General features: G+C 31.6%; 1 long non-coding RNA gene and 1 pseudogene across 1 annotated transcript; both read right to left on the reverse strand.

Moving 5' to 3' along the window:
* Positions 1-3,562: 3,562 nt before the first annotated feature.
* LOC140954337 (uncharacterized) lies at positions 3,563-6,425 on the reverse strand. Its single transcript, XR_012167500.1, has 2 exons — positions 5,623-6,425; positions 3,563-3,841 (listed from the first exon to the last, which is right to left on the reverse strand). It is a non-coding gene; the product is annotated as an uncharacterized lncRNA (long non-coding RNA).
* A 6,202-nt stretch (positions 6,426-12,627) lies between these two features.
* On the reverse strand, positions 12,628-25,505 carry LOC140954361 (uncharacterized; annotated as a pseudogene).
* Positions 25,506-27,220: the final 1,715 nt, after the last annotated feature.

The raw sequence follows: 27,220 nt of genomic DNA on the forward strand, positions 1-27,220 counted from the left end.
TAGCACCTCCATTATTAGCATCTCGTGGCCCTGCTAATACAATGAGAGTGATTTAATGGAAATATTTGTTTCATGTCAAAACATTAATTAAAAGGAAAAAAAAAACATAACAAAGCTAAAAAAAAAGTATGCAAAAAAGATGAATTGAAAGGTCATTAGCTTTAATTTGCATAATTTAAGAGGAAAGTTTCTGTGATATTATTGCTCTTTTAAAGTTCATGTGTATTTTTTCTAATTCTGGTCTAAAAAAAATGAAAGAAAAAAAATGATATTACGTTAAAAGGACCTTGCTTTTGAAACAAAGCAACTATCCGTCTATATTTTCCTAATTAAAACTACAAGTTATATTGAGAATTTTATTTTTTGGAGATTATGTGTCTCTTGTTAGAGAATAATATCTTGGGACCTCAATTAACAGTTTAAGTTATTGGGTTGAGATAATTCTTTAACATGATATTAGAGTTTTGATAACCAAGCGGTCACGAATTCAACTCTTATTTTCCCCATTTATTTGATAAAAATTAAGCACAATGTAATGTGAGTTTGTGCAAGTTTCAAGCTTAAAGAGCTTTCACTTGAGGGTGTGTATTAGAGAATAATATAAACCATATCTTGAGACCTCTCCTGAAACTAAAGTTATTGTGTTAGAGAATAATACAAATCACTTGAGCGGGTGTAGTAGAAAATAATAGAAATCACTTAATTATTTTATATTTTTACTTATGAAAATAGGGGGGGTTATTTTACTTTGTTTTGTTTTAAAAAGCAAAACATTTTTTTTCTACTTGAAATGTCAGATTTTTTCATTAATTATTTTAAAAAATTACCTATATATCAAATATTCTAGTGTTTTACTTGACTCAATTTCGAAACTTTTTTTTTCTATATGGTTGATTACATTGAATTTCTTTTAATAAAATGGTGTGTGTGTGTTTTATTACACAATTTAACTTTTTTATTTTTAGTTTTTGATGTTAAGAATTATTCTAACAAAAACAAAAAATACATGCATGCAACATGTAAGATGAGTTATCACATGTAACTCATGTGACTTTTCTGTTAGTTTGGATAAAAAAAAATACCGGAGACAAATGCTGTATTTAGGGATTAAATTGACACAATTAAAGATTTAAGGACATATTAGAAACTCACCCCATTGTAATGACGCATGGCCTTTCCTTATTGGCCAGTACTATATATATATATATATATATATAATACGTTTGGAAGCAGAGCCTGGCAATTAATTACCATACACTACTTCTGCTTCATAGCACAACAGCGAACGACGTCACAACACAACAACTAAAGCACAACAATTTCAAACAAGCCCTAAAAGCAAGTAAAAATAACGTTGGAGGTCGTGGTAACGAAGTGGTGGTAGGGTGATATTGATTGAGACTTTTGAATGATAACATGATTGAATTATTGTGTTCGAAATATTTTCAGCTCCACAAAATATTTTACATAAAAATGTTTTTCAAGAAATTAACTAAGTTTAGATAAAAGTTGGCAACATAATGTTTTATGTCATCGATTTTTATGTAAAATATTTTATAAAAAATAATATCAAAAGAGTAATTTCAACTTAAAATTTGAAACTAATCAATGGTGAAATACAAATAATTTTATATTAATATTTAACATACTCCCATAAATAAAAACACAGTAAACTTAAAACTGTTACATATCTATAAACAATTTTGTAATTCATTTTATTAATTTATTAAAGAAAATAAAGGTGAAGAGATTCAATATTTTGATAGCTCAAGGAATCAAAATTAACAAAATGTAACATATATACACAAACACACACACAAAGCACAAAGTGCTACATTGTGGGTGAAAGCTTTTGATGTGGATATTTTTTGTGGCTCGAAGGGGATCAAAATTGGGTTCCAGCCAATAGCCAAGACTTTGCCTATGGGTTCATTCTTTATGCATCTTTTCATCTCCTTTTGGTGTCTTTTATTTGTGTACATTAGTCTGAGTGCATGCATGGGTGTCGGAGTCGGATTCAATTGACGTATTCAATTAGATGGGCGAAAATGAAATAAAACTTTTATAGATGTAAACTTGGTTCAATTAGATGGCACCATCTCGCAATGCTTGGAAGGACTTCATTTTCAATCATATCATCACAAAAGGACAAAAAGATTTTTTAGATATTCTATTTTTTTTTATTTCAGAAAACTTACCCCTAGCATTCTATAATTTAGTTAAAATTACATTTTTCTACGGAGTTTTGAAAAATTCCATATGCATTTTAATTAAAAAAAAATTAAATATGAGAAAATAACCAAAGTACTACCTTTGTATATATTAAAATCAACATAAGTTGATTAAAAATTATGGATTGAAATCCATTTCACATCTTTGTTTATTATTATTATTATTATTATTATTATTATTATTATTATTATTATTTTGATCTGTGTAGCTTAAACTCTTTATCTCTATTTCTAATTTTTCTTTAATTTTTAATTTTTCTTGTTTCCTCATAAATCAAACGGTAAGAGAAAGATAGCTCTCTTTGTTCAAATCTAGGTTGGTTGTTTAGCCTCAAGATTAATTTGTGAAATGGTTTTTTCATTTGGTTTTTTTTTTTTTTTTGATTTAAGGATACATGGAGAATGGGAGGTTGTTTTTTTTTTTTTTTTAAATTTGGGTCCTCTAGTTTTAGATTCTTGTTGGAAGTTGTGTTTAATTTAAAAATGTAAAAGAAAATAAAGAAAAAAAGCTATTTTTTTATGGGGTTAGATACATTTTCAGCTAAATCAAGTTTTGAGTTTCGGTCATGGGGGTGAATAATAAAATTCCTTTTAAGAGAACTTGGATATTCTAGACTCTAGTGAACTGGATACTATGTGGGGTCTTGAAAATCATGAAAGCTTAGTGCTTCGATGGGTTAGGATTAATTGCTTTTGAAGAGAAAAAAAATATTGAAATTGGTTTTTGTGGGGTATGTATACAAATTACAATAGGAATTATGGGTTTTAATTAGTTAAAAGTGACTGAGCACGAAAATAAAGAGAAGAGAGGCTTGAGTTGTGATTTTGAAGTAGAGAGGTTTCTAAGATAAATATTTCTATGTGGTTTTATGTGGCGGTGCTTGATTTTTGCATTTGTATAAGAGAAGAGGGTGGCTATGAATTTTCATATTCTTCTGTCAAGTTTTTGTATTAAATTCCTACAATTTGTTTTTTTTTTTTTTTTTTTCAGATTTTTGTGACATGGGACAAGTTGCCCCTGCTAATGGTGGAACAACCATTGGAGCCAGTAAAACTCAATCAGCAGCTCCAGTTTCATCTGGTAATTCAATGCAAAACAAAAAGGATTATTATGATTTCTCCTATTTAACTCAAGGCATGTTCTCAAAGCATTGAGTTCCATTGGGGAGATAAAATAGCACTTGCCAGTTTTTGTTTTCCCCCCTGATTTGTGAATGTAAACTATATATTGTGCAGAGGTAGTTCCAGTTCCAGAAATAGGATATAATTATAATTATTTTTCTCATCAAGATTGAATAAAGCACATTAACATTTAATGAATAAAATGACCATGAGAAAACAATAAAAATATAAAATTGCAATACGCATACTAATTGTGCAATATATCTGAGCATTTCATCATATTAAAAATATAATGAAAAGAAAGTGAGCTAATAGTTTAACAAAATCAACTAGAAAAAAAGAATATTTCTAGTTCAAATCATACCACTTATATTTTTCAATTCAAATCTAAATATGTAATCAACCAGTAATCTTGAGTTGGTGACTTCTCCCCTCTAGTTCTGCTCTTGGGAGCGGTTGTTTACCCTCGAGTCATGTTCAAAGTATGTCTATGATATAAAAAAAATAATGAATATGAAAACTTAAAAGATAGGGTATCTATGTTATAAGAAAACCATTATAACAAGCATTTATTAATATATTTCAATTTAATTGATATAGAGCTATACATTACTCTTGACGAGTGAAATATGAACGATTTGTGTTATTTGAATTTAATGACAATATAACCTTGCATTCGAATAATTTATTTGCAGGCAACCAAAACTTAGTTATAAGCTTTTGTGTGCTCCTACAGCATGATGATTCGATACATGCATGGTATATCTATGATTTTATTGAGATCACACATGTTTGGACAGAATGACAATACACATGAAGACTCAATCAATTGTACCCCCCCTTGATTCTTCTCTTCTTCTTCAATAATCTTGGGTGTTTCTAAAGAAAATAATGAAGAAAATTTGAGAACAATTTCCATATTGCTTGCAAAATAAGAACTTGGATAGGTATCTTCCATTATCAGTAAATTTGACTGCCAAAAGATTGAACAGAAATCAAAGAAAATTTAGTGGAAGGTCTGCAACCAGTAAACTACAATGAAATATTCAAACCAAAGTCCACAAACTTGATTTATTGAATAATTAACGCAGCTAAATTGTTGAACATCCTCTAAAATTTATGATAAATATTATTCCCCATTTAATAAAAAATAAAAAATAAAATAAAGTTTTTGATAGATGAAGAAATTTATAAAATTATAATACTAGCTAGTATACCTGAAAGTTGAAAATAAACTTCTAGAACCTTATCAAGAATATGTTATACCAAACTCTAAGGAGTATAGCACAACCAGTCAGGTTCTAGATTTGCTCCTTAGAGATTACCAGTTCGAGTCTTATAAATTTCAGGGCTAGTGAAAGTTTACATGATCGTTAACTTCAAGGTTCACGGGATTAGTTAAGGTGCACACAACCTGACTAAACACCCACATTAATAAAAAAGTAGAAAGAAAAAAGAATATGCTATACCATAAGAATCACAAATAAAATAAAGTTAACTACTATCAATATGGAGAATATTAACTATTTAGAATCATGCTCTTAGGCTTACTCATACTCCTGATAAATAGAATTAATTTATCAGATTTAAGTGTAAATATGTAATATCAATAGCATGTAAGAAGGGATCCGGTCAGAGTCTTAAATAGATAAGTGATCAGATTCCTCCAGCCGAAAACATTAGTAAAAAAACTGATTCAAGTTCTAAGCAAGACAGAAAATTTGAGGTTGAAGATCAAAACAATTTATATCAAACTCACTTAAAAAAAGCTTGAGCCTAATTTGTGCTGTTTTCGCAGGAATTAATACCCTTTGTTCTGGTTTCTTATACATTCCTTGACGAACAACAATAATATCCCCAAAAAAAAAAAGGAAAAAAAAGAAGAAGAAAGAAACCACCAATAATTTGGATGGCCCTTCTTCCACAAAGCTAGTACGTACGTGCTGCCTAGCTATTGAACATATGTCAATAATTTAGGAATCGCTTTAATTATAACATCTGAGAACTCATTATGAAAAAAATAATTAAATTAATTATATATAGAATTGTCATAAAGATTTATACAGCAAGAGATTATTTGTAATACATAATGAACCAAAGTCCACTATAACACTGACTTGCATCTGTACAGCAAAGTGTAAAAACAAACACAAAGGCTGAGTGCACGTGCCTAAACTAGCTAATTCCTTTGACGAAGATGATTTAAGAAATTTCTTTATCAAAGTAAAAACGAGGGGAAAAAAAAATGGATGAAAGAAATGAGAAATACCTCTTTTATGGTCGCTTAATTAGTTGTCCCTAGCTATTGCGCTTACCCTGAGAAATTACTTCGAACATTCTCAAGAACCCTTTTCCATGATCTGTATCACTTGCGTTACTCTTGCAGATTTCCTGGCTGCAAACATACTAGAGAAAATATCAAAGAAACAAAGCAAAATAAAACTACCAAGCAAGGAAATAAAGGGGGAATAGGAGGAGGAGGCGGAGGAGGCGGAGGAGGGGGGAGGGGGGAGGACTGGGGGTCGGGGCTGAAGGTGATGGCAGAAGCATAGAGAGCACAAAGGAGTGAGATGCAGAGTCTACTGCAAAACATCATCTGTGCTCTCTATCTTCTGTCAACAACATCACAAGTGCCTCCTCTCCACACAAGTCCCAGTTCTATTGGATTCTGAACTCTTTTTTTTATATATATTTATGATTTGATTTTACCTCCGAGTAGATGAAAATAGACTTGATGAGAAGAGATTATAATATTCATAAAGAAAGTTTCTTTAAAAGGAAAGGTGTATAATGGCCTAGAGGGAGTGAGAGAGAGAGAGAGAGAGAGCTTTGGGGATGACCTATTATAGACCACCAGTAGCCTCGATTTATAGGAAGAAAAGGGACCATGCCCACTGAAACAATTACAAGGGTAGATAGACTGCCTGTCTCTTGTACTCTATTCAAGTAACCGTCTCTCACGAGCTCAACATTTGATACGACGAGCCATGCTCGCCTCCTAGCAACCCTAATCGTACTTATGTTATAATTATAAGAGGAAGAAAACCCTAATGGCACTTCATTTTAGACCTACCTACCTCGCTAAACACACATGTACAAGACGAGTTAAGAATCAACACTTGGACTCGAGTCTTTTTGTCCATTACTATTTTAAGAACAAAAAGTTGATCATTACCATCCCATAATTGCAAGAAAAATATAAATAAAATCAGAATTAATGCACAGAAAATAGTGTAGTTAGCAAGTACATGGGTTGAATGATTCAGAATATCATTGTACTGCGATATCTATCTACCTAACTAATTAATTTCACATCCACTCAGCTTTATTTTGAGATACCATGTGCGCTGGGATTTTCAGCAAATCTTAGAAGATTATTTACAGGTCAAAATCCTCATGGAATGGCTGTAAAAGCTTAGATCATTTAGGCAAGTTGTTATGATTCATATCTTATTTACTCATCGTGTCAATATAGTGTGACCCACTACAATGGAACTGAAGATGTGTACATGTCTTTGAACTTATCAAGTGGCTTGCACGCAGATAACTAAAGTAGATGTGGACAAATTAGTCTTTGTACGGCAAAATGTCAAAATATCTAGAGCCATCACTTTAAAGAGAAGTCCACCCCAAGACACGACTAATAACAATGGTTATATGATGTGTAATATTCAACCTGCTTCTTTCATATATAGCTTTCCTAAGGAGTGGAAAAAAATAATCCACTATATTACTAACAACATTAGTAGCAATAAAATTAATTTGAATCCTTTTCCCACTATACAAGCAATTTATAAATTCACCCTTATTTGTTGTCTTTTATATTGGCATAGTTGCGAGAGAATACATGCAGTTGAGAAAATAAAGGTCTTAGAACGCTATTTATTGACCAGCAACTTGTTCAAAAATAAATATGTTTCCTATTTTTTACTTTGTAGTGACAACTATTTATTAAAGTTGTTGAAATTAGATTATCATAATTAATGAAAGAATACATACAATTCAAGGTGTGATAGGTGTTATAATAATGGTAGGTAGAAACAAGAAGCCCACTTGTATAAACATGTTGATACTTCTTGTTTATAAAGCCTTTCCATCCTCTCTTATTCTGATCTTCTAGTCTTTATAATCATTTAAACAACAAAGCTTTGTTTTCACCTTAAAGATCCCACACCCAAGCCTTTTTTTTTTCTTTTTTTTCCTTTTTTCTTCTCACGACTACACTCCATGATACCTTATAAATTTTCTTTGCATTAGAGACTCCAACCCATAGAAATATTCTTTGGATGAAAGTTATCATTTGAACTACACCCTTGGCATAAAAAAGATGGATATATAATATATGGGTGATTAATTCATCATAATTTTAATCAAACATACACAGTCAACCATTCTCAATAACCTTCCTCTCTACAATCCTAGCCTTGCACAGATTCGAGAGATCACTGGTTTTTAGGTTGATATCGTTTTGGGGTTGGCTTCCAAAGGAAGGCCTAGATAACTAACAAGAAGTGTATCCCATCTATAAAAGATTGCACTTGCCATACTGGTTGTAAATCCATCACCCATGTTTATTTCTATCAAAGAACTTTTGTAGAAGTTTACTTGCAACCTCAATGCTAGCTCAAACCGTCTCAAAATCCTCTTTAAATGGATTAGGTATTTGTAGTCATTTCGAACAAAAATGAGAATATCATCTAGGTATTGCATTTAAGTGAGATTATTTCTTGTTCCATAATCAATACCCTTGACATAGCTGATATATCAAATAGAAAGAGTGAATGTGAATCACCTAATCCGCACTTAACTCTAAATTCACTTAACTGATCACAATAGTAGCAGTAATGTAGTTTTTGTCTTTTTTATCCTTTTTTTTTTAGTATGTTAAAGGTAAAATCTAAGAACAAATCATTTTTATCACCTTTTGTTGGAGAGTGAATCTTTATTAAGCTAAATTCAGATTGGTATTGCAGTTGCACTTTGGTTTATACGAAGCCACTTCCCAGTCAAGATGGGGAGAAGCAAAAAAAAAAAAAAAAAATCAGACCTTGGACCACAGTGTGGTCCAATGACAACTATTTAGGGCGCGTGACACTGTGGAACACGCTCTTGATGTTTATAGTGGCTGAAATTGAGCCAGAATTTCATTACATGTATATTTAATGCTGTGATCACCTGGATAAAGTTATGAGAATCACCTATCAGGGAGGTGATTATTCATTTCTTCTTCCAATTTGAAAAATTTATATATGTGAATATGTATAATCTAGTCCTGGTCCAATTCAAACTAACTATACAAGTCATCAACTTTATTCTTTCTTTATTTTTTTTTAATAGGAACCATCAGCTTTACTCTAAGAAACCAATTAGTAACAGATAAAGAAATAAGTTCTTACTATGTAACTACAATAATTATCCTCCTAGCTAGCATCTTCCCTTGCCCACAAGTTTTCAAAGAGACATAAAGACAAAATATTTTGGCTTTAATGTCAGGAACTATCATCCTCCATTTGGAACTTGCCAAGAAACATGGAGGGGGGGAGCAAAGTAGTGATTTAAAGCATCCCTCAACAAAAATCCCTTACCCTTATCATCAATATCATTACTAGTTCTCGTTCCCAATCCCACCACCTGTCAACATACAACTAGTAAGATGGGGTGGTGCGGGTTGTTATGCTTTAAAAACAATAGTTCTTAACTATTCATGAACCAGAATAAATAAATAAATAAAGATCCTATAGTACTTGTTAGCACCCTAGATAATCCTTTCCTCGTCTGTAATATGGGATCGGGTTTATTTGGAAAAAATCTAAAACAACTGGTACATCGATGTCCATCTCTATTTCCTATGCTAGCTAATTCAATAACATTATTGTTTGAAGCAGTTTTTCCAATTGCTTTGAGGCTCGAAACCTTAAGATTAAAGGAGGAAAAGAGGGGTAGATGAAGGGATTGGATGGCTTTGGCATATATCCCACTCTTGCCATTTTTGGACTGTTGGAATTTTGTGCTTTCCCTTTCTGGGTGGAATACCAGATATGGTGCAAAAACAGGGAAGTGAGTATGTCTTCTCAGAGAAAGTATCTTCCTATCAAGAAAAAAGAAGGAAAACAGACTGATATCTCACTTTAAAGACTTGGTGACTGTTTATGCTTCAGGAGCTTAGATAGGCGTTAAAACCACGCTAGCCGCATCTACATGAAAACATATTCCATCCTTTATAGATAGTGGAGGAGGATCCAAGTTCTTGTTTTTATTATATAATTGGTTTAATGTATTCATTTTGCTTAGTATCTGTGAATCTTTATGGTAAGAGACCGAATATATATATATATATATATATATATATATATATATATATATATATATATATATATATATATATATATGCGACAACAACAAAATGCAGTAATCTTTTTTTTTTAAAGAAGAAGAAGAAGAAGAAGCAAAATGCAGTAATACTCTTTAGAAGTTAATTACGAAATAAGTAGCTAGGTTCTAGACCCCTTTTTTTCACTCTTACTTCTGTTTTTCAATTTTACAGAAAGATTAATTCAGTTGGTATAAACTGATAAATCAATTAATATTTTTTTTTTTACTTTTTGAAATCAAAATAATATATATATATATAGTCATTCTCAAAGTTTTACCTAGTAATAGTAATTTAATTAAGTTTAAAGATTTGATTATTATTGTCAATGATATAGAATCAAAATTTTATTAACTAAATGGTTGTAAGTTATTTTTTATTAGAAATACACATTGACATAAACAATCCTACTCAAAATAGACTTAAGTTGTAATACTTTCATTTCTTAAGGTTATACTAAAGAATGTTTAATCTTTTATCTTTGAGGGTGAGTGATTCCATGACACTTCCACATTTACATCTTTTTCTTAATCTCTCTCTCTTTCAAAACCAACATCCCCAACATAAACATTTTCTATTTTAAAAAGGATCATAAATCTCACCCTCTCTCCCTTAAAACCAACTTCTTCCAACATAAACATTTTCTATAATTTTAATAAGGATCATAATCTCCTCATGTTATTTTTTTATTATATTTTAATATATGCTATGGTTTTTTTATTAGTTATTTTTATTATCATAATGGTATTTTTTCTAGATTCTTCAAACATTTTAGAATTCTTTTAATCTTTTTATTGTTACTTATGTAAAAGTCTTCTATATCATGACCATAAAATTGACTTTCATCGGTGTATTAGTTGTAATTCCATTAGATAAAATCACCAATGGATTTCCCGATGGAAACTTATCGTTATTAAGTGTCTCATCTGGGATTTCAAGTTTGTGAGTTGTTCATTAGATGATTTATATATTGACAGAAACACCAACAAAATATTCACATAAACAAATGATGTCGACCATTTTCTTGTCAACCAATCCATTGATAATATTTATTGATGGATCATTGATGAACTAATTGTTAGTAATAGAGTGTGTATCATCAATGGATTGACCAACATAATCACCAACAATAAAGTTCTATTAGTAAATTCATCAGTCTATATAAACACAAGTTAACAATTCTATGTAATTTTATGAAAAAAATGTGTGTGCATTACCAACAAATTTACTGAATTTTTTTATTTATTTTCATCACTGAATCTGTCAAAATTTTAGTAATTAGTTTTTCTATTAATGCATGCTTATTTTGATTAAAAAAAATTGACATTAACAAATTTAAACAAATAAAAGAAATTGAAGATCACATTTTATATTATTGATTTTATAGTAAAATAAATTACAAATATTTTTATACATTAGAAAGAAGTTGGACTTGTAGGTGTAGGTTTAGGGGGAAGGGGAGGAAAATCTCTTAGAGGTCTTTAAAGGGAAGGATAATGAGTCAACAAATGTCACAGGGGGACGTCAGAGATGGCCCACATTAAATGTGAGAGCCGCCTAGGAGGTATGTTGTTGGGAAAGGAAAATATTTTCGAGTTTAATCATAAAATTATGATTAAGGTTTAGAAATCGCCACCTAATATTAAAGTTATTAGGAAATCTAATGACGAGAGTATGAGTAAGAGACCGATTATGCAATGGAAAGACGCATCACCCATAGTGTATCATACCTAAGGTAAACTATATTTTTGTTTGATTGTTTTTCTGGGTCAAGTTTCTATTTGTTGGTCTCATTTAAGGTTCAAGGTAAATCTCCCTTCATAAACAAATCTCTATCTTATAAGGTTTTATCCTAACCGTTTTAAAGTTTAAATTTTAGCATCGTATTTATTTTGCACTTTGTATCTTTAATACCTGAGGGTATATTCTATTGAATAGTTTTACACCCCCAAATATTAAAGTTTACATCTAAACTCTAATATAAAATGAACGAAATGATAAGTAAATGGTTTTTGATATTTTAGCCAAATCCTAGCGGATAATCTTAAATTGGTTACGATTTCTAATTCTTTTTTTTTTTTTTTAAAAAAAACCAACATAAGAAAGACGCAATTTTTTTTTGTTTTTTTATGAAAATTGGAAATCTTTTTAGGATTTGATCATATGCATGAAAACAAAATATTTTTTTGTTTTTTTATAGGGAAATTAATTTAAAAGTTTTTAAGATTTTGTTTTAGAATTTTCAATTTTTTTATAAAGGTTTTGGAAAAAAACCAGGTATTTTAATACTGCATCTATATCTTACAGTATAAATATATCACCCGATATTATCATATTATATCTATTATTTTTCAATTTATATTGGGTTGGGCTTGACCTAACCAACCAAGCATGACTCAATCAAACACTGACAATATTACAAACGGTGAAGCGCAGCAAAAAAAAATTACCCGCGAGAATTTTACTGACGGAATAAGTCCATTTGTGTTTCCAACGGTATTTACCGACGAAATATCCATCAGTAATCGTGGCATGGGAGGTAAATATTTTAAAATTTCATGTCAAATACCGACAGAATATATTTATCGGTAATAGTAATGGAAAATAACGACAAAATATATCCGTCGGCGAATGTGGCATGGGCGGTAATTTTTTGCAACTCTTGGTATAATACCGACGGCATGTTTCTGTTTGGAAATTTGTTGGTATTTATTTAAATTACTAAAAACAATTTATTTATTACCAGGAAAAAAATGTAATAACCAAATAAATTTGTATTAAACATTAAATATGTAAAAATAATGTTAAATAATATTAATCCAAATATTCATTACAAATTTAATGTTTTAAAAAAACAAAAATAAACTAAAATAGCAGCGGAGCTGGAGGAGGAGGAGGAGGAGGCTAGTTGTTGCTAGAGCCATACGGCCAAAAGCGAGCACATGGATCATCACCCTTCTTTGATCTAATCTCTATAACCATTTGACGAAGCTGATCATAATTCATCGAGAGGCGTTGATATTGTTGTTTCAAGGCAATGAATTCATCTAACTGGGTGCTTGATACAGATGGAGAGCTCCAAACGGTTGAGACACTACGGGCCGACCCCAAGTTTTCGGTCGTAGTGTTGGAGAGGTCATAAACCTGATTTTTATCGGGTCCACCCACCAAATGATTATACCTCCATCCACAAATCCGGATCAAAATCCGGATGGGTCGAAGGATCGTCCCCATATCTCTCCCTCAACCAGCTATTATAGGTCTCCTGATTTTTTTTTTTAAATCATCATATTCAATTCAAGAAAACAATAACTTTACGAAATAAAATGATTGAACGAACATACCATAAAGTGCTGAGCACGGGTGTCCACGTACTGCTGCACCCTCTTTTGGCGGTCTTGACTCCGCATTTGTGTCTCTACAAATAGCTCCATTGGACTCAGCTCACGTCCAAGAGATGTAGCCTGTAAGAAAATAAAAAAGTTGCAAGTTAAATATATTTATAAGCAACAACAAATTAATTAACGATATATTTCATTTAAATTAATCTTACCATCCGCTTCGCATGTGCGCTAAATGGGAAGGAGCTGCCGGTGTCCGTGGTCATCGAACCATGAATTTGCCAGTTCTGATTGTCGACTCTGTACTGTAAGTGTCGTGAGAACCACTCAGACATCACGTGCTCAATATATGTCGCCCATATATCTCCTGAGATGAATGACGGTTTGAATTCCCGCCAAACCGCCACCTTATTCCATCCTTTAAGACCGTTGTCCCTCGCATTTCTTTTCTCTTTTTTTTGTGTGTCATACAAAAAATCATGCAACCAACTTCCATAGTAACTAATTAGAATTTAGAACATAAAATTAAAAATTAAAAATAAATATTATTTTTGATGTTACCTAGTTGCTGCGTGATTCTCCCATACCCTCCTGACAACATTGTTGTCCGCACTATCCCAATCAAATTTATTCAGTGTATATAAATAATTCATTTAAAATAAAAATATTACAAGATATAAAATTTTAAAAATTATTTATTAAAAATAAAACTGAAAATTAAAAATTAACACCTACCTGAAATCACCGAAACCAGACATCGATATTAGGTCTCCACTCAGGATGTCTGGAGACCTGACTCCATTGAAACAATGGAATCTCCATCGATGATTTAAATGCCGATGTTATAGTCCTAGTAGCCTTAATGTTTGTGAACCTGAAATTAAATAAAATTAATAAAATATTAATTAGTTGTTCATAAATTATGTTATAAGTATATATATATAAAACTAAAATTTAAACAAAACTTACATTGAGAGGTCATCCTTCCACCGTGCCAGGTACTTGCAGGGGAATTTATCCTGCTGTGAAGGCACAACGCCTTTGCGCTGTGAAACCGCACTAGAAGAGACAGCATCACAAGTTGACGTAGATGCCTCACCATGATCAGCACTTAAGGAGATGTCCTCTTCACTGCTAGAAGAACTAGCTGCATCCGTCTGATGATGATGTGCTGTAGATTTCATTCGACGCATCTACACAAATATATACGAATTATTACATAATTAACTTTGATTATTTAAAACAAATTTGGCAGCACCTCCCCTATACTAGAGACTACCCATAGTTTTCAAACCTATAATCTTTACAATAACCACAATCCAATTAACTCCAGCAACATTATATACAACCTAACATCTATAGAAATTCAATTATTTAAAAAAATTCAGCAGCACCTTTCCTATACTGGAGATTACCCACAGTTTCCAAACCTACAAATATTAATAATTACACAAATATTGCAAAATCAACTCTATACAACCTAACATATACAACCTAACATCTATAGATATTCAACATCTATATATTTTCAACTAACAACAATACAAATTCATAAATAACAATTAAAATTAATCAAAATAATAAACAACATAACAAACAATAATATTCTAAAATTAAGATAAACTAATTAAATTTCATTTTATATTTCAATTAACATTTTAAACATAAATTCAACAATAACAATTATGGCAAAACAAACAATAATATCCTAAAATTAAGATAAACTAATTAAACTTAATTCTATATTTCAATTAACATTTTAAACATAAATTCAACAATAACAATTATGGCAAAACAAACAATAATATCCTAAAATTAAGATAAACTAATTAAACTTAATTCTATATTTCAATTAACATTTAAAACATAAATTCAACAATAACAATTTTGACAAACAATCAATAATATCCTAAAATTAAGATAAACTATAACATTTACAGCAATACAAACAATAATATCATAAAATTAATAAGTAAAAATAAAAAACCAAAGAAAACTACACAAAACCTCCTAAACACAAAACAAACAATACACAAAACTAAAAAACACTACATAAATTCAAAATAAATGTAGGAATAAAAAATGCTTACCTTAATAGTGTGTTGATTTGAAGATTTTATCTACAAATAATACACAAAACAAAGAACACCAAAAAAATAATCATAATTCAAATAAAAAAAAATAAAAAAAAACAAAGATAAAGAAAGAAGAGTACATACCTTTTAATATGCTGCAACTACCACCAAAACAACAAAATCTCTTACAAACATAATATAAACGGAGAGGAGAGGAGAAATAGAGATGAAGAGCTGGGAAAAAAAATGACCCGGAGAAAGGGGGAGGATTTATATTGCAATTTTTCCGACGGAACTTTATTATTGTCGGTGGCATTATTCTGTCGGTAATATTCATCGGTAATTAATTAATATTCGCACCAAAAATTTCAAAAATCCTGCTAGAATTTTTGGTCCGTCGATAACTGCATGTCAGAGCACGAGCACCTTGGTTTTGCCGCAACCAAAGGTGAATCTGTTGGTAACTGTGCCGACCGACCATGTGTGCGCTTCGGGAGGTACGCCAACCGTCAGTGATTATGGCAGGGGCTGTAATTGTTTTTCAACTCTTGGTCAAATACCGATGGGTGCCAGTCCGTCGGTATAGCCATCGGTGATAGTGGCAAAATTATGTAATTGTTTTGCAACTCTCTGTAAAACACTGACTGGTACCAGTTTGTCGGTGTACTCGTCAGTGATTGTGGCAAAATTCCATAAATATTTTTCAACTCTCAGTGTAATACCGACAAGTTCCAAACCGTCATTAATTCAGTCAGTGAAACTGTCAATATTGTTTTAGCTCCTCCATGTATTTCTGTCTATCATCCTCCACAAAATCTTGAATTGCAAACTTACAACACAATAACAAGAGCTGACAATTAAAGAAGAATAAATATTTCATGTTTCAAAATATCATCCTTAATATTCCATTATAAAAATAAGGCTCTACAACATGTTTAGTCAGAATTTTCATCTTCGTCCTCATTTGAATTATTATCATCAACTTCATCGCACTCTTCAATGTGGTTATCATCTTTTTCATCAACATTCTCTAGTCCATTAGAGTTCAAAACAACATTCAACTCCTCTATGTCAACATCAACAAGACTATCGTTGAAAACATGAATATTCAAATTTTCTTCTAAATCAATCGAAGGAGCAACTCGGTATGGTTCAACTAACTTACTAGCTTGAAAGACTTCATCTATCACACTTGAGTCTTCGTTCTCATCCTGAACAACCTTGACACGACCCTTAGCTTTGGTTTTTAAAATGAATAACCAATCAACTCTTGATCGGTCCCTTTTAAAGGAAGGGGTGTATGTGTAATAAACTTGTTGGCATTGCTTTGTGAAAACAAAGACATCGTTTACGTTGCGGTGTCTAGCTTTTAAGTTGATTTCAACGAGACCATAGTGAGGATCTACTCTGATTCCTCTATCAGTTGTGTCATACCAATAGCATTTGAATAAAAACACTCTATTCTGCTCGCTATGATATTGTAGTTCGATGACCTCTTCCAATCTACCGTAGTAGTCAACTTCAAACTCACTAGAAGTCGATCCCTTAATACAAACACTGTTGTTGTATGTCTTTCTTCCATGCCCGTATTCTTTAGTATGAAAGACATATTCATTGACAAAATACCCGTTATAGCACTTAACTTTTCTTTCAGGGCAAAGTTTTAGTAAAGACAGTGAAATAATAGCACTACCTCTCATTTTATAAACCTTGTATATTAAATACAACAATAATCAATAAACAGATATTATGTAATATTCATCTTGTAAGAGATAATAAGTTTATGATTGGACTTACATGTGTAGAAACCACATGGCAAATTATTCATCTTATAATTAAAAAATCTGGGATTCGGTTAGCTGTGAGTTATTGGACAGTAAGTATCGTCGATGTTGCCTGCAAGTTGTTCCAAATTATATGAGTTTCTGGTATCAAAAAACATAAATAGTACACTCTTGACAAATTTTAAGTCGAACATCTACTTAATAAAAGGTCTCAACTCATCATAGTTATATATGACATAATTGTGTGCTTGTTTGAACTCTATTTTAGACAAATATCTTCCTATCACGACATTTTTCGGTGTTGGTCGTCCAAGATTGGAGAATATTGACAAGTTCTCACTTGAAGGCACTTCACCACCATCGTCATGTCGTGCAACACGGTTGATCCTCGATCTCAAATGAGGTTCGAAATAGTATGAGATAAATGTTGAGATCTCCTCAACAATATAGGCTTCATATATTGACGCTGCAACATATGTTTTGTTCTTAACCTTTTTTTTAAGATTGAATAAGTACCTACATATATATAAATATATAGAATTAATAAAAAATTATCAATTAAGAAAACAAAAAAAATGCTATTCATGTGTACGATATTCATTTCAAGCCTTTCAATGTGATCAACATTCAACTTATTGGAGCATATATCTCTGAAGAAATTACTAATCTCCGTTAATGCATCTCATATCTCCTTTGGCAACATATCACAAAACGCTAATGGATGAGTGTTTGCATAAACACATGGCAGTCATGACTCTTTATTCCATATAATATGCATTCCTTCGTATTAATCAGCCTTGATATGTTCAAGGCATGTCCATCGGAAAAACACAGACTTTTAAGCCATTTTTAGATTAGTAGTTGTGCGTTTTTATCTAACATGAAGCTTGCTCTTGGTTTTGCGACCCGTGACCCATCACAAACCAACTCCATATTTTTACGGTTGCAAAACAACGCTACATCCAATCTAGCCTTGATGTTGTCCTTTGTCTTCCCCTTCACTTATATAACGGTGTTGAAAATGTTCTCAAACATGTTCTTTTCAATGTACATGACGTCAAGGTTATGGCGGAGAAAATTGGTCTTCCAATAAGGATGCTCCCAAAAGATACTTCCCTTCACCTAATTATAAGTCAAACAAAAATCAGAAAACTTCTGTTTACTTGATTAGATACCAAACACAATGTCACCGTACTCTGACACAACATCAAGCAATTCTTCACTAGAAAGATGCAGGGGTACAACATCCTTTTTCAACTCTTCCAACAAAGAATCCTTTCTATTATTTCTGTACCTGTGATTCGGTGGCAAGAAATGATGGTAACAGTAAAAAAAAGAAGCTTTACCCCCGTTTGTTAGCGTGAATGCCTTATTGTTCTCCATACAATATGGATATGCTAGCTTTCCATGCATGCTCCAACCAGAAACCATTCCATAAGTTAGGAAATCATTGATAATTCACATCAAAGCCGCTCTCATAACAAAATTCTGTTTCCTCAAGATGTCATAACTTAAAGCTCTAGAGGACCACAACTACATCAACTCATCAATCAACGAACGAAGATAAACATCTATATTTCTCCCTCGGACTGCTCGGACTGCTCGGACCTGGTATGACCATAGATAAAAACATAAAATCCGGCCTCATATACATTCCTAGTGGTAAGTTATAAACTGCCAATATGACCTGCCAATATGAATAAGGAGCAACAAATGAGCCGAATGGGTTGAATCTGTCTGTACACAATCCAAGACGCACGTTCCTTGACTCAACTGAAAAGTGAGGATGCACACTGTTAAAAGTGTTTCCAGGCTTTGTCTTCAGAAGGATGTACCATCACTCCATCAACCGCATGATGTGATTGGTGCCATGTCATGTGCTCAGCAGTCCTTGGTGACATGAATAACCTCTACAGTCTAGGTGTGATTGGGAAGTATCTAAGTTTTTTACATGCCATGAGAGTCTTCCTCTACCAGTTATGGGTTTGTAATGAGAATGCTCATATGTCATACACCAGGTCAACTCAACATTTTTAAGGTAGTATAACATGCAGAAGTTAGGGCACCTGTCAATTTTTTGATATCCTAAACCGAGGGGTTTCATCATGGACTTAGCAGCATAGAAGTTCCTTTTCAACCTGTTCCTTTCAGGTAAAATGCTTCTCGCTCATTTGATAATCTTGTCATAACTAGCCTCACTCAACCCGTGATCTAACTTGATGGTGAACACCTGTACTATGGCCGATAATTTATTGTGATTCGTGCAGCCATCCCATAATGGTTCATCAAAATCTTTCAATAGATCAAAAAATCTTGCTGCATCTGCATTAGGTTCTTCTTTTATGATTAGACATTCACTGACATTACCTTTACTCATTCTCATTGCATCCATAATCATGTTCCTATAAGGATTACTGTTGTCATTTTCAACTTCATGCATGTTGCTAGCACTAGAAGTTGACCCAACCACCCTTTCTACCATGCTCTCATTAGGAACAAATAGTTTCCTGTGTGCATACCAACACAGGTAATACTCCATGAACCCTTTGGTTAGAAGATGCATCATTACAACAACTTGATGCAAAAACTTTTTATTTTTACACTTCCTACATGGACACCTAATACCACCATCAGTAAAATTTCTCGAGATAGATGATGCAAAATTAATAAAACCCTGAACCCCATTACAATAATTCATCCTCCGCAATCCTTGAAGTGAGTCTCAATATATCCATGAACGATCATCCATGACTTCTATCAAAAAATTATGACAACAACATGTATTAATTAACTATGTTACATAAATAAATATAACAAAAATATTGGTTTGCCCCGACATTATCAAACAAAGTAAAAAAACACTTAATTTAAATATTTATTATCAATTATCAACTATCAATGTCCATACAAATTTATACATATATAAATTTACGGAAATGACAACTTCGCAATAGAATTAATAAAAATTAAAACGGACCCGTTGAATAAGTTATTATTTATTTCATCACAACACATCTAATTCGATGTAATTCAAACAAAGTTTGAACAATTTACAAAGAAATATAATTTAACAAAATCTAAAACAAACTATAACATCTACAAAATTATACATTCATACTACAAGTTTCTTTGATAAATAACAATCAAACATGTACATACGTTAACAAAAAAACATATACTAAAAAAATCAAATTTAAATGTTAAAATAAAAAAGGATAGATTTACTTATAAAAAATGATAAAATCCACAAGAACAGATATTGTTGTGACCACATACAAAAGTATAAGAAACTTGAGTGCTTGTGTTGAGAAGAGGAGGAGAGTTGGGATGGGTGGTTGGCTGCAGTTCGAGAGGGGAAAGGTGGGATGGGGAAGAAGAAGGAGAAATAGAGGAAGAGAGTGTCGGCAGAATGAGTATATATTGGCTTTTACCGATGGAATCATTGACGAACATGTTTCGTCGATATACCCGTCGGTGATTCCACCAGTGAATTTGTCACGTCACTGTACGAAGATCACGGTTTGAATCCATCGGTCATTCCATCAGTAAACTCATCTGAAAAAAAATCCACGTCACCACACCGTTGCAACTTTTCAAAAAACTATATAATCCGTTGGTGATATGGTCGGTATATACATACAGAAATAGTCCGTTTGTATATACCGACCGTATCACTGACAAATATTTTATGTTGGTAAATACCGACAGAAGTAGAGATGAAAGTTTTTTCATCGGTAAAAATTACCGACAAAAAAATCCTGTCGGTAATTTCGTTGGTTTTCATCGATTTTCTGGTGGTGATACAAAATTACCCCCCTCTTTTTTTGTGTGTGTTGAAGGCTACTATTTATAGGCAAAATATTGTTTGGTCCACAAACTTGGTCCCTCAACTTCTTGTTTTTTTTTTTTAATTTGATTTTTCTTTATTTTTTTGAAAACAAGCAATATCAACGTCGACTCAATGAGGAAAATCAATGATTTTAAAAATGACACGTGAAAAGTTGAACGCGTTCGAAAGACATTTGAAAATTTAAATTTTATTTTAGACGACGTTGAAAATGTTAAAAACAATGCAAATATATTAAAAACATATATATATTTTTTATTTTCGTTGTTTTTTACTATTTTTGGATTTTTGAAAAATTTTTTACCAAAAAGATGGGTCAAAATTTAGGTAACAACAATGTTAAAACAACTTAAGAAGAGAATTCAAATTCTCCTAAAAACAAGAAATTAAAGGAGAAATCCCTAGATGAATCAAGTTTCTTTCACCCTCCTTTTCTTCTCTTTCGCTGCCCCTCTCGGGGTTGAATCCCTTGAAATTTTTTTTTTTATCTTATGTAAATCTCCCCATATTAGTACCCTTTAATTCCTTGATTTTTTTTTTTTTGTAATTTTTTATAATATTTTTAGCTCGTTCTCCCCCACCCTCATTTCTCTTATTATGGCCAACCAGCTCTAGGAATTTCTAGAGAATTCTTCTCTATATATAGCTATAATTTTTTTTATTTTCATCTTACCACCCCTCTTACTTTCTTTATTTGCACATTAGGCCCTCATGTTTTCTTAATTTATATATAAACCCCTTATATTTCTCCTATTTTTGAATGGACCCACCATTTATTTTATTTATACAGTGGCCCAATATTTCTAGAAGCCTGCGTGAAATTAAGATCCTTGGCAAATGCCGGCCTTCTTAGAGAAGCCTGGCTTATATGGAGAAGGATTGGTTAACTTCACCCCAGTTTTAACCTGTACGGGAAAGGTTCCGTCCATAAAAACTTATAAATCTAGCAAAGAGGAAAAAGTCCATGTGTGGGTTCCCGTACCTGTCGTGTACTATACCCGTAACCGCGCTACGCTCCAAATTCACATTATTTTTTCAGTAAAGTATTTAGATTTTCGATTCTTTTAAGAAATAATGTAATTCTATATGTCTATGTCTGTCCATCTATCTCCCTTTCGTTAAAAAAAACAATATTTTTAATCAGGTATTAATCAAGTCATGAATCTGCTTCTTATAAGTCGTAGTTTGAATTCTATAAACCTTAAAATTATTAAAAAAAATTATATGTTTATTATCTTCAAAATTTATAAAATTAATTAAGGTATGTAAAATCTAACTGAATATTTATTTTAATAATAATAAAAAAAGTAAGGAAAAATCCTTTTTGCTGATTTTAACAAAAGAGAAAGATGATGTAATATCAGTTCAAAAACCGAGTTATAGATGCTCAATAGTTTCCCTATCAGAAGTAAAAAAAGGACATCCTCCTATCAATGTCAATTATGTTTCTTCTCACAAGGAAATCTCTAGTGCATGGTCTACCATGAAGAGCAGACCATGTGAAAAATTCTTTTTTTGGAGGGACTAATTAATATCTTTCTAAGAAGATGAGAGAAAGATTTGACCATGTATTTGCCCGTTTTCTCTATTTCCCAAAGTTTAGAGTCTTCCTGGTGTTGTTTCAAAGAGACTCTATTCAGCATATATTGTGATAAGAAGATTCAGATGATCCTGTTCTTGAGTTCCCAGATGCCTTTTCCAGGTTAAATTCCAAGACAACAAGTCTTGATTCCAAGACCCCATCTCAAGAAAGCATTTCTTTTTTTTAATGTTACGTTAATAATTCTTCGTTCATGAATTAAAGCAAGTCTTAACCATGACTTCAAATAAGTCAAGCTATTAGCTGGTATTATCTGGTGGAGTTAATTTTATAAAGTTTTCTTAAACTAGTATAAATATATATTCAAAGTATTGTAAGTTCGAATTTATAGAGATTTGCTTTATTTGTTTTTTATAAAGTTTTTCACGCTCTTATTTTTATTTTCTTTTCCAAATATTTCTAACATCAATGACGTAAAAAGAAAGCATTCTTTATATATATATATATATATATAAAAAAAAGGAAAACAAGCAAAACATAAAGGATCGAGTTTTTCCTACAGCAGCTAAACAAAGCCAAAAAACCAACAACTCAAATTTGAAGACTGCATGGTTGCTAACTAGTCTCCTGTAAGAGAAAGATTTAAGTATATAAGAAAGCCAATCAGCTAAACAGATTAGAAGCAGAGATGAGAGGCATTAATGGAAAGTCGAGAGTTGCTACTGAGATCGCATCTGCTGAGAATCGGCCGAGACATATATAAGTATTTAAGTATCATCCTTGAAGACATATATATTTTCTTAAAAACACAGAAGATACAAATCTTTCTTACAAGCTTTATTTAAGTATCATCCTTGAAGACATATATATTTTCTTAAAAACACAGAAGATACAGATCTTTCTTACAAGCTTCATTAACTAAAGAGGTAAATATAGTAAGCAAATAAAATTACCGAATAAAAACCCCGCAGGTATAAATAAATGTTCAAGGGCTTATGATTAAAGGACGATGACAAAAACATGGGATGCTCCTGCCTTGTAGCTCTATGCAGGAACAGGAAAAAGCGGCGAGTACAGAAGTGGAAACATGCTCTGCGTTTGGTTTGGTTCTTTGGAACTGGCTTCTGGAGGACTCATCTTTCCTTTCGATTTCCTACTGACCCATTTATCTGCAAATTAAAATCATCCATTAATTAGGAGCATGCATGTGACTCTGTATGATAATAAAAATTCATTTAAAATGCCATTATAGATGTAAACTGCCGTGGCATTTCGTTAACAGAGCTGCATAAAACATTTGCTTTGTTGAATCTTTTTTTTTCCCTGATAGATCAGAGATGAGTGCTTTTATCGCTAGATAGGAGCAATTACTTCCAGAGTTACAAGCTGGATACATGCAAAGATAGCAAAAACAGCTGTAGATAGCAAGCAGTGATGAGCATATGGTGACTTGAGAGCCCCGAGGAGCCACAGTAACATTGGGTTCTCGAAACACTAACCTGCACAGACCAAATATTGCTGTATGAAGAATGCTAGAGCACAGAGGAGTAGTACCCTGAAATAGTGATGAGAGAGGAAATACATAGCTTCCAGATTTCTACGTGAGATTAAGATGCTTGGCAAATGTCGGTCTTCTTCACCTGGCTTGTATGGAGAAGGATTGGTCACCTACACCCCAGTTGGAACCCGTACGGGAAACGTTCCGTCCACAAAAATCATAAATCTAGCAAAGAGACAAAAAGTCAAGTACGGCCTCTCCGTGCCTCCTGTGACTAACGTCCAGTTTGATATATTATAGTAATGGTGATGGCTTAAAACATTTTTAATTTTAAAATATATTAAAATAAATTTTTAAAATTAATTTTTATATTACTATATCAAAATAACTTAAAAATATATAATTATTTTAAATAAAAAATATCAAAAAATTTAAAAAATACAATTTACACTATCTCTCAAATATACCGTAGAAGATGACAACAGTCTCATATTAACTTGACTAAAGTATAGTAAAAGAGGTTTTTTTTTAAAAAAAAAAATTCTAATTACTCAAGTTATAACTCTCACTGAATAAACTAGTTTTATTTAAATGATATATGTAAGTCATCACAAAAAACATAAAAAAAAAAAAACTTTATTCAATAATAATAAGATGATGTTGTTTAATTTTTAATCAATTAAATATGGAATGAAAAAAATAAAGTAAAAAACACTACAAGATATCACAGTTTTACTAACAGATCGAATCTGTCGGTGTGAGATTCAAACTTTATCGGTAAAATTTTTACTGACTAAATCACTGACGGAAAGTGTATAACAACATGTTTTTCATCGATAATCCCACATTCCGTCGTTAAGTCTGTCAAAAAAAAAATTACTGATGATTTTACAGACGAAAAGTACATGCCAAAAAAAACTTCCCACTGGAAATATTCTGTCGGTGATTGTAGCATATTCAATAAATATTTTTCAATTATTGGTAAAATGCTGACGGACTCTATCCGTTCGTGAAGACGTTGGTGATTGTGACATTTCTAGTAAATACTCAACTCTCGATAAATTGCCAACGGACTTTATCCACCTATAAAGGCGTTGGTGATTGTGGCATTTTTAGTAAATATTTTTCAACTTTCTGTAAAATATTGACGGAGACATTTTGTCTGTAAATCCATCGGTAGGGTTCTTTTTTTAATTTTTTTAAAACATTATTTAGAATAAATAATATAAAATTATATAAATTAATATTAAAAAAACCAATTATGCAAAAAAAATTTTATTAAATATAAAAAAAATTAAATAATATTCATTACAAATTGAATGTGTTTTTTAAAAAATATTAAACTATAACAATGGCAGAGCTAGAGAAGGAGGAGAAGGCTGGTTGTTCTCGAGACCATACGGCCAAAAAAGGGGCGCACATGTATCACCTATCTGTGATGTAATGTTCATGACCCTTTGGCGGAGTTATGTTATAATTAAGAAAAAACTAAAACCAAAACAAACTTACATTGAAAGGTCGTCCTTCCAATATACCTTGTATTTATGGGTGAATTGATTCCGCTGTAAAGGCACATCACCTTTGCACTGTAAAACCACGCTGGAAGAGGCAGCATTGCGAGTCGGCGTAAGTGCCTCTTCATGATCGACACTTAAGGACATGTCATCCTCACTACTAGAAGAACTAACTGCAACCATATGTGAGCAACGAGTTGTTGATATCGTTCTATGCATCTACACAATTTTATATGAATAATTACATAATTAAATTTGATTAATAAGAAACAATTCGGCGGCACCTCTCCTATATTAGAGATTATCCAAAGTTTTCAAACCTACAAATATTGACAATAGCCACAACCAATTGACCCCATTCAAAAATCTTATATATTACCTAACATCTATAAAAATAACAATTAAAATTAATAGAAATAATTAAACACATATCATGCAATAATAGAGTAAAATTGAGATAAAATAATTAAATTTATTCCTATATATTCAATTATTAATTACAAGTTAAATTCAATAATAACAATTAAAATTCAACAAAGTATTCAATTATTATGGCAATACAAACAATAAAATATATTCAAAAAATTGAAAATATATATATATATATATATATATATATATATATATATATATATATAGACTTTAGGAATGAAAAAGCACCTTAATAATGTGTTTATTTCAAGACTTTATCTACATGATAAAAATGCTCCAAAACAAAAAAGATAACAAAAATAACAATAACTAAAACAAAGAAAATAAAAACAAAATCATTAAGCATATTACATTGAAATACATACTTTTTAATTTGTTGAAGATAGAACTAGAGATTACAAGCAACAAACAACAATTTTGAAGCAAATGAGAGGGAAAAAAATGAAAATGAAAGCTTTGAAACAAAGCATATGAAAAAATGAACTGAAGGGGTGATCTCTGAGATTTATAGCGCAATTTTATTGATGGAATCACCGATAGAGAATTTAAATAATATTATTTTTTTTTATTATTCTGTCGATAAATTTTGAGTTTCGAACTAAATTTTTTTTATTACCCTCCATAATTTTTACAGTTTGTCGGTAAGTCCATCGGCAAGTGCACGCGACCAGGGTTGCATTAATACCTACCCTTTGGAATTTGCACCATCTAACGGTGATTATGTCGGTAATTTTGAACTGCACTGACAAATGCCAAAGGACTATATTAGTGGATATAAACGTCGGTGATAGTTGCATTTCTAGTAAATAGTTTTGCAACTCTCTGAGAAATGTCGACAGACTGTATCCGTCGGTATTGACGTCCGTGATAGTTGCATTTCCAATAAATGCAACTCTTTGTGAAATGCCAACATAATGTATTCGTCGGTATAAACATTGGTGATATTGGGCTGTGCATGAAAGATTATCTTTGTATTGCCTATTTCCTGCAAACACTTAATTTACAAACTACCCATTGCACAAAACAATAACAGTTAACACTTATAAAATAAATATTTTGTGTTACAAAATATCATCCATAATACATATTACAGTATAAAAAATGCATATATTGAATTTTCTGATAGTCAGTCGGAATTAGGTTTGATATTGCCGCCAAAACCAAGAGGTCTAGTTTGGCCGATAAACCGAAGATACTTAAAATATTCTCTATATTCTTTATATTTGTTTTACATTTAAAAAACAATTGTTATTGACCCACTACGGAGTGCAGGACAATATGCTAATACAATAAAATGCATGTTGTATTAGGATTGGAATGCCATCATCGATCCAACACCTTTAAACTAACTTTTGAAGATGTTAGGAATAGTCACATGCATGGCGAGTGGATTAGGGATGGTCACGTGCTACACACACAAACTTCAACTCCTCCATATTGACCTTTATTTTATTTTATTTTAGTTT

The sequence above is a fragment of the Populus alba genome, chromosome 12 (assembly GCF_005239225.2).
Source record: "Populus alba chromosome 12, ASM523922v2, whole genome shotgun sequence".
Classification (NCBI taxonomy): Eukaryota; Viridiplantae; Streptophyta; class Magnoliopsida; order Malpighiales; family Salicaceae; genus Populus; species Populus alba.